Genomic DNA, 10,110 nt, shown 5'->3' on the forward strand with positions numbered 1-10,110 from the left:
GTATACTCTGAGCTTTGTTGCTGCAAAGGCACCTGCAGAAACTATGCGAGCTGCATTTATGAAAGTCAGGGTCTTCTTCCCTGCATAGGACTTGCACTAAAAAATTGAAACTTCCTCCAGTAAGATTAACTGACGGATATAGGCAGATGTGATTAAGCAAGAGGTATACTGTGCTATATCTATATATCTGCATGAATGTAAGTAAGCCTCTGCATCATTATCAGACACTGCTTTGTTCTACTTGCTCCCTTTCTCTTATGCCCCCTCCCCCAAAGCCACCTCCCCCCAAAAGTAACAATTGCACTGAACTGCAGCAGCAGAAGGTACTTCCTTTGCATACTCTTTGAACATGAGCCTCCCTGGGTGTCTGAGAAGTTAGAAGGGGAGACTTTAAGTATGCTGGTCCTGTTTTGAACCCTCTGCTCAAATGTTGCATAGTGCATCTGCTGAAGGTCAAGCATTCTGCTATTTTTTAATGAATTGGACTTCATCATATATGAGGAAATCTCATTTTGTATTCATGAACTCCAGTGTTTTCATATTTCTCAAGTTGATAAACTTCAAGTTTCTCAAATTCTTATGTCTCTGTCATGCATTTTGAATTAAATATTGCTTTTGTTATGTGAAACATATGTTAAATTTTGTTCAAGTTAAATGTGATTATAGAAAATGATGGGTTTGTTTTTAGGTTTTTTTAATCAAATCTAGTAAATAACCTGCTATATAGTGATGCAAAAGCTATTTTGGAAATAAAAAGTACTGCACAGTAATATCAATTGTCACTTAGGGTCCTAGGAGATTACTATCAGTTTGTTCTATTCGTTATAACTTCTGTCTTTTGATTATGATTGCTTCTTAAAGGATGCCTTCTGAACATCCTGTTCAGGAGAATCTGATTTTCAATGAACACAATACTCAAACTCTAACTCTTCTATTTCAGTCTAGTACATAAATTCTTGAAGTAGAGAATGGTTAAGGGTTGCTTCTTCATAAGGAGGACCCGGAGAATCTGTGCTGTTTCCCCTCTGGATGCTCTCATTCCACATCAGAGTATTTGTTATGGAACTAGGTTAAGTCCACTGGTAGAGATGTATAAAACCCTCTGAAGTCCTAGGGCACAGAGTGTATGAAAAAGACCTAGGCAACCATACTTCAAAGTTTCTGCTAACCTGGGGACCTGTCACCAACGGACATACTACTCCTAGTTCACCAAAGCACTGAGGAGCCTATGTTTGTAATTGGAAGATTACAGGGGGGTTTTACTGTCTAGATATCTTAGATAACCAATGAGTATTTTCTCTTTATATGGAAGGTACTTTTCCTCCCATGCTGACAGTTGTTATGTTAGTCAGATACCAAGCGCACTGTTTAAATCAAGAGAAAGCAAATTAGGAGCTGCAGGAGAGATTCATTGTCCAAGATGTTCCTGCTGGTATCAGCAGGAATCACTATTGCCCACTGTGGTATAGAAGATGAAGACTAGTAGCAGGAAACAAAAATCAGTTTGATTTTGTTTTGAACTTAAGTATCAGGGAGAAAGAACAAGCATAACTGGACTCCAAACAACATCAGCTTTTCAAACAAATAAAAGTGTAGGCTATTTCTAGCTGTTAATAGAATTGTCTGAATACTAAGTGCTGGTTCTTCATGAGCAAAAGCAAAAACATTTGAAATTCAGACAAGTCAGTGCTACCCATTTTTAGCTTTTCTTTGTTCTAATGAAAATATTCAAACTAAGAACATTTTTCCTCTGTCTACTTTACATTCCATTCAAATACTCTCACAAAGCTCCAAACACAGCTAATCAAACATTTCAAAATTAACAGCACTAGAATGCCAGAGTTACAGCTCTATTAGTGACCCTAACTCGACTCCTTACACATTAAAAAACAAAATATAATGGCACAGTTGTTTTAAATTTCTTGAGACTCTCAGGGTTCGACATTCAGTACTTTGCTGCAAACCACAACTTTTTCAGCTAAATAGTGGTTACTGGAAGTTTACTCTTGCCCATGCTTTACTGATGCCTAAGTCAAACCACATAGGTCAGCAGAAGTGAATTCTGTTCACTGTCTGATATGGTGAAAGAATGTGCTTGGGCGCTGGCTGCTGGAGGAGGATTACTCCACACACAGGAATGTAATACCTTAGTTCTTACTAGCTATGCTGTAATCATGCTAACCTTAAATCAGCTTTGTTAAAAGTATTTATGGCGTTCAAATACAGAAAATGTATGTGTCCATAAAGGCAAGTGTACAGATATTAAGCAAACCACTCCAGACCCTACCTCTCCTTCATCAGGACTAAGATGTTTCTTTTTATTTGTACTGGACAGCTAAGAAGCTGATTAAGAAGAGCAATTGCCCCTCCTTTGCATAGTTTGTTGAGAGGGCTAAAATGTTAAGATCATTACACTGATATCCACCATTTGAGTTGACAAACAACCTGAAGCAGCAGAGAACATCTAACGAGGGATACAGTCTCTGCCAGTAGGTTTAGTCAATACTGATGGACATCAGAGAGCTTCAAGACTCAAATCCTTGTTTCGCTCACAGCATCTGGAAGGTAGTGTTCACCCTTTCTTGTCATGATGTCTAAGTCTAAGCTCAAACCAATGGTGCTGCATTAGCCATTGAAATATTTTACTTGTTCTAAATCCTTTATAAGAAGATTCCAGGCCTAACTCTAGGGGGACAAATGCTCTAATTTCACTGAATATTATGCCTAATTTATGTAATTGTTGTTTAAAATAAAGTTGCTTTACAGTGATATTTAATTATTCAATAAATGGTAATCCATTATGTCAAGTTAAATAGATAATATGACTAGTGTTTGGATATTGTTCTTTCTATTATGAATTAAAGATATTATTAAAGAATAAGGTGTGACTTTAGTTGTATTTTTCTGAAAGATATACTATTATTTATCTCAAAATCCCTAAACAAAAACCCTTCTTTAACCAATAGGGTAACTATAATATTTAATGAAGTACAGTTCTAGCTATCATTGGCATACTTGGTTTTCTGAGGAAAAGAGAAACACAGGGACATTAGAATCTACAGATTATATCATATATGTGTTTATGAAGGTCATTGCAATATGAACCTAGAAAGTTCAACATACAAACTGTACTGTGACTGATATGTAATATCATTGCAAACCAGTCATTTCCCATTGCAGAGAAAACTTTCAGAATTTTAAGGGCTGCCTCCAGTCAAGGAGGTAATCAGTGCTGAGCCTTGTAGTGGACTATAGTAATTTAGAAACTGGGGTAGGCAACTGGGCTTGACTAGAGTTCTTTAGGGATGAGAAAAATACAGTATTGTGATGGTATAGAAGACTGACAGAACACAGAAATCTACTGGCTGATAGCTGGAGAAGCAAAACCATATCTATGTTATGTAATTATCAGTGTATAGACTGTAATTCAAAGTACACGATAGTCAAAAGCTGTCTATATACTCCTGTGCTAAACAGGAACTCTCGTGATATATTTTTAAGAAGTCAGCCCTGTGTTTGAAAAGCCCACTGACTCCCCCTTAGTGTGATACATGAAAGCAAACTTTGGAAGTGGAGAAATCATTTCAGAACAAAGTCTTTCGGACTGTAGAACAGATGAGCTACAGCTGGGAGTTACACTGCTGTATCAGGCTAGTTCTGCTGGATTACCAGATCCAGAATTACTCTCTTATAGATAAACTGATCCATCTTCCAAGAGATACACCATATTATCTATAATCTTTTCACCCCCTGGTCAGCAATGAAGGAAGCTTCACAACAGTAATGTAATATCAAGGAACACAGATGCAGCGTATTAAAGAAATTCTCAAGTTTGCTGGGTAGCTTCAATACAGGAATGTTTTTTGTTCATATCAAATGACTCCAAAAAAGAAAGCTGTATTAGAGGATTAAGCATTATAATAGCCAAGTCAAACAGTACAGTGTGCCTTGGTCTCTATTACAGCTCCTAAAAATGGGTGTAATGACAGCCTAGGGACTATATTTTTTCAGACTGAAGCTCTGTCTGTTTTACCTGACCTTCAAGTCATGCTCACAACAAAAATTTTTAAGGAACACTGAATTTGACTTACAGTGTCTTCATGGAGAAGTTATATATGGTCACATCTAATATGAAAGATGAGCATTTTAAAAACATTTATGGTGGGGAAGGAAATATTCTTTATTAGCTGCTGTAAATAACTAACTGGTAGGATTAATTTATTACAATTACTTCATAGAAAAGTCATGAACTGAGACCAGATTTAATATGAAAAAAGATGCCACCATTAATGTACACACCTCCTTTTAAACAGGTTTTATTGTTACTTAATATTTATGTTGCAATTTTCTTAATTTAGCCACTTTATACTCAGAAAACAGCCACAAAATAAATTTCAGGGGAAAGAAAGTTGAGGGTTTTTTGACCAATGCATAAAGAATGCATATTGGTTTATGCGAAAGAATGTTAAACCTCATTCTGATCTACTTATATTAAAATATGAGTACCTCTACTAATGTCAGAGGAGATTAAATTTATAAAACCAAGCTAATTGGGATTAGGACCACTGACTTTACCAAGGAGTCTCTCTTCCTCTCACACACAAGCAAGGGAAGAAAACATAAGTAAACAAGATCTGATAGTTGCATTAGTGTTTGTCATCATTTGGAAAAAAATTCTTATGAGGGATGTTCCAAAGAACTGCAAGATTAACTCCTGTTATTAAGACATTCTGGGGTAAAGGAATTACTCTAAGAGGCTACTCCACTGTTGTGGTGGAAGGTCTGGTGCAAAGAGAGGACTGACAGCATTACAGTGTCAAACAGTATATATGCAATGTAACAACAGTTTGGTTAGGCTAACCAAGACCATCTAGGCACAGGAGAAATTGATACAATTTAGGATTTCTCTCTAGCACCATAGTTTCTGCTGAGCTTTGATGACATTTATTACTACTTGGCATTACTTGCCCACAAGCTGGAGAGTGTCACTCATAAATAAACACAGTTGTGTATAGCACCACATCAGCACCTTACTACTCCTGGCCAACACAGCTGTGATATTGCTATAGCCACTGTTAAAACCAGCTTCTGAAAAGTCTCCCATGGGTCAAACTAAGCAAATGGTTTACATTTAGCAATTCAGCTTAAATTTTTGTGTATGCTTACACAATCTCATTTACCCCAAGGCATCTCTGATGACAACAAAGTTAAATGTACACACATCTGTACATCAAATTCCTTTCTAAGAAATAATGCTCCAAAAATCTTTTTGAAAAGGATGATGAATGCATCACACATCACACTGTGAGTAAGAAACAAGAAAGCAGCCAGCAGTTTTGAATTAACATCAAAGAAATGTCTATGAGAATTTTCACTGTTGGAAAGGCTCAAAGCTTCCCACCCTGGGAGCCCTCCCCTGCCTGCCAAGCAGGCACTGTTACGGCACTGGGAGATCCCGGAGCGAGTCCAGACTCAAAAACTCCCACAAGATTTGTTCTTCTGCTAGTGTCTGTTTTTAAAGTATCGGTATGATAAGTGAGGGAATGTGTGTATGATGAACATGGTAACAAAACAAATTTTAAAAGTACAATATCAGAAACCCATAAAAATATTTCCTTGAAGTGTTTTAATATCAATCAATAATTCATATTGTACATGTGATTCCACTGTGAGAAATATCTGTTTTGTTGATATTGATTTGCTTTATTCATTTTTCTTTCAGCAAGTGAAAGGAAGTTCCATTAATATCAGACCTGGATTTAAATTTTAAACTAGTTTTATACCAGTGTAACTGTGTTATTTTCAGTTAAGTTACATGTGATTTCATAGAATCACAAAATACCTTTAGAATCATAGACTAATTAACCAGACATGCACAAGAAATTCACTGCACTAGGAATTTCATTGGCATGGAGACTTCAGAAATAAACACCACTACTACTCTTAGATATAAGAGATAAGAAGAGTTGATTCTTCACTCCTTTACACTAATTTAATGACATTGCTTTCCATGGGAGACAGTAAAATTACACTAATTCTATTTCAGTACATAAACAGGGGGACTAGGTACCAAATTTTACAATGTCATACAAAACCTCCTAATTACAAATACTGCTGTACAAATTGTAATTTCTTTAACTTTTCTGGCTTGCTGTTCAATAGTGTGCCAACAACCTACAATTCATGTTACAATTACAGAAAATGCAGCTGTTTAGCAGCTATAAAAATTGGCCAGTAATAATCAGAGTGCACAGTGGAATTTTTCAGTGACAGGTTTAACTTTTGACCGCTACCTGTAACTAATGAACTTGCACATTAGTTCTCATATCCACCCTCCACGCCTTGGTGCAGAACATTAGTGCACATCAGTTACTCAGCTTTCTGAAGATTTATAGAAGTATCTAAATACTGAATCTACATTTTTCCTTTATCTTCACTAAAGAATTTCAACAGATATATTGAAATTTTTCTTTGCTTAATAAAAAGGAAAGTATAGTCTTGTGATTATGGCACAAGAACAGAAATTGGTATAAAATCAAGACCTCATACATTCCTGACTTCACCACAGGCTTTCAGTATGTCCACAGAAAGGTGGGGTCTTCCCTACATACAAAATGGGTGTAATACAACTCACAAGATATAATAAATCTATGTGAATTAAGAATTTTAAGGCACTTACATGCAAGGCAGAAAGCATTGATGTAAACTTGCTCACACTTCAAGACTTTTGAAGTCTTTTAGCAAGTTGATTGGAATTGGAAAAGACAGAAAAAACAAACAAGACCTATGCCAGGTACACACAGTGCTATTGAATTTCACAGCCTATTTACTGGCACTACATACAGGTATGTTTTACCTGACAAAACTATTTAGTTACCAAATATATGAATTATAGTACTGATCATAAACAATGTTTAAAAGGTAGTGGTATTTGTATGTCTATGTATGCCTTTATATCACTATATTTGACACAACATATTTCCAAGAGAAATGTTAAGATATTTCTAGAAGCAGGTACCAAGTCAGAGGTTGCTCCCTAAACTTCTCTTTTATCTACTTAAATATAATTAATTGCATATGATAAATTCATTACCCAATAATATGGGTCACTGAGACACATTAAAAAAAGAGATCCGAAAAGAGAACTGAAAGGAGCAAATACCATGAGCAATTTAATTTTGGAAAAAGCTCTTGGAGATTTCAGACCTTACTCACACGAGTGAAATTTACCCTATTGGGCATGACAATATTGCTGACTTTAATGCTAGCATGGAATGATGAATGTTCTATAACACCACAAAATTTGAAAACATTAGTAAGTATTATAAAATTTTACTTAAAATATTGCAGAACTATCAACATAAGGAAACTGATCTGTTACTGATGTTATTTGAGGCACTCCACTTCTATGTCAACAACTATATATGACAGTATAGAAAGCATATGAGGAAATTGCTTTGCTAAGCAAGAAATTATTTCTTAGCTAACTCTAGGCTAACTGGTTTAGAGACCTGGAAGATCATACGATACACAAAAAAATATGCATCTCTCCAAAACAGAAGGGTTTCACAGATTTAGTTTCCCTTCTCTTCTCACCATTCCCATAATCAATATGTGGTTTAAAAATGCCTTGACAAACACTATATAATGCCCAATAACCCATCTGCAGGTTAGTTCCATGGTATACATATTAAAGAACAAAAATTTGTAGAGTCTGCTCCTAATCTGGAAAACTTTCCAGTGGTGAATAACCTTGATTCCAGTGTGAACTCGCCAGAGGTGCACAGAGAGGGCAAATGGTCATCTCCCTACCCCAGGGCATGCAGCCGAGCTTGCGCTCCTGCATGTGTCTGTTTTCTGCATATTCAGAAAACACACAGTAAGATCCTGGCCTCCATCAATAGAAATCTCCCATTCATTTCAATATGTAAATAGATTAATCTGATTTGCTTTAGATGTCTATACTAGGAAAATATGCATTTCACTTCAGGAATGAAATTTTCCTCTGCTGACTGTAAAATGAGCAGAGGATGACTAAATTCATTATAGACATGTACACAGTAGATACTTACATTTTGACATTCCACCATAGAAGCCAAATTCTGAATTTCTAAACAACTTGCAAGAGCTCTAAGTCAGCAAAATGCTTGCCTGCATCTAGAAATGTATTTTTAAAATAGTGGGAAATTTTTCTGTCCTAAATGTGCTTTTGAAATACCACTGAAGTGGACAGGAAATGTGACCTAGAATGTCACAGTGAGATCACTAATTGCTAAGCAGAGACTCAGCTCTGAGAGGCAGCAGCCCATGTCAGGCAAGGCCAGGTTGCTCTACCCCCACTGGTGCCTGGAGTCAGGCAGCGCTGTGCACATCATCCTTTGGTCAAATCTGCACCGAGACCTGATGAAAGAGGAGAAAGAAGAGCAGAGGTGGCAGCAGCAGCTGTTCCTCACCTCAGTGCTTTCCTCCTTTGTCCATCATCCTTTCCCCTCCTAACCTGTTCTAGTCTCACTGTCCCCTTGGCATCCTATCTCTCTCCCCCCATCCCCAGCTTTCAAATTTTCCCCTTGACTTCCTTCCCTCAGTATGACTAGCTTGGTAAAGTTACACTATTTCCCCCAACCACACAATTTCCCGCCCCTGCTTGATCCACACACATCCTTCTCCTCAGGCCCTGCTTCCCACTGCTCTGGTAAACTGATGGCCTCCTTCCCTCAAGCCACAGCATGCAACAGCGCATCTAAAAGCCTAATGTTAGGGAATACTGGAATATCTTGCTGGAATTTGGAATAAAGTAACACTGGTCAACCTGGCTAATTTGGGTAGAGTCTGGAAGGTTCCCAGCCTGTGAACCTCTCAGATACGAGAGGGCATGACAGAGGAAATGGGAGTGAGGAAAATGAGAAGGGAGCAATAAGACCATCTCCAAAAAAAATGGGAACCACAGCTGATTTGCTTTCCATCCTTTATGACTGAACTGCGAAGAAATTTAACTGGAGTTAGAGTTTAAAGGTGATTTAAAATATTATATAAATGTCTCTCCTTTAAACAAATGAGTATCATTTCTCCCTGTAAAGACCTCTAGGAATCAACTGTGATTTTATAAGATCACAATCTTGAAAATCTAGTCACACAAAATAAGTATTCCATAAAAGTTAAGAGCGCACAAGCTTTTTGACTGAGGTAATGCTGACATACAGCTGCATAGAGACAGCACTGAAATTTGATAAAAAAACAAGGCAGAACAATCAGAAGGTGTATGGCTGGATTTCAGTGAAGGTAAGCTGATAATTTAAAATTCTGGATTTAGATGCACCCTGAGACACACTGTATGAATTCTGATGCAGACTCCAGTTGAAACAGATATTGCAGTTTGGTCCATAGCTATTTATTTTACATTATGAGACAGAACTGATTGTATCTAAGTATGTGGCAAGCATGAAAATTAAAAGGCAGTTAAATATGAAACTTCCCCATTACTCTTCTCCTCTTACCTCTATCTTTCCAGTATAAGACATTGTAAAGATCAGCCTCAAAATAAAGAGAAAACTTAGCTTAACACTATAAAATGCTTCTACTCCCTTTCAATTTTTAATAGGTTCTACTACATAGCATTACCTTCCACCTTCCCTGTAGAAAACTCAGGAGCCAAGAAGTGGAACATAGCTCCCTCTACAGCTTGAGTATTAGATGAAAACAGAGCAAGCAAACCTCCACCTCCAAAAGCAGCGTTTAAGTGCTTGGTCTGGCCTCAGAAAGGCAGTATCAGGAGACAGAGCAACATGTATATGAGAGAGGACAGGGAGCATGTGGCAAAGGCTGCAGGCTGAGATTTGGAAAACCTTCTGTCAGAGCCTGTGCAAATGACATACATTTCCAGTGCAAGTTTATAGGAAAATGATTAAGAGGTCCCTGGTTTAAGGGGAAGGTGAAGTACAAATCTCTGAATAGAAGTTATTTTAGCTAGAGTTACAAATCTCTAGCTTGGAAGTTATTTGCTGTCTGGTAGTACAAGTGAACCTCAACAGGGTTCACATATGCATGCGTAAGGAGTGAGAAAACCGAGGATTTGAGTTGGCTGAACGGTCATGTCAGATGGCTCATGGGGTG

This window comes from Apteryx rowi, unplaced genomic scaffold (genome assembly GCF_003343035.1).
Source record: "Apteryx rowi isolate R43461 unplaced genomic scaffold, aptRow1 scaffold_14, whole genome shotgun sequence".
Lineage (NCBI taxonomy): Eukaryota > Metazoa > Chordata > Aves > Apterygiformes > Apterygidae > Apteryx > Apteryx rowi.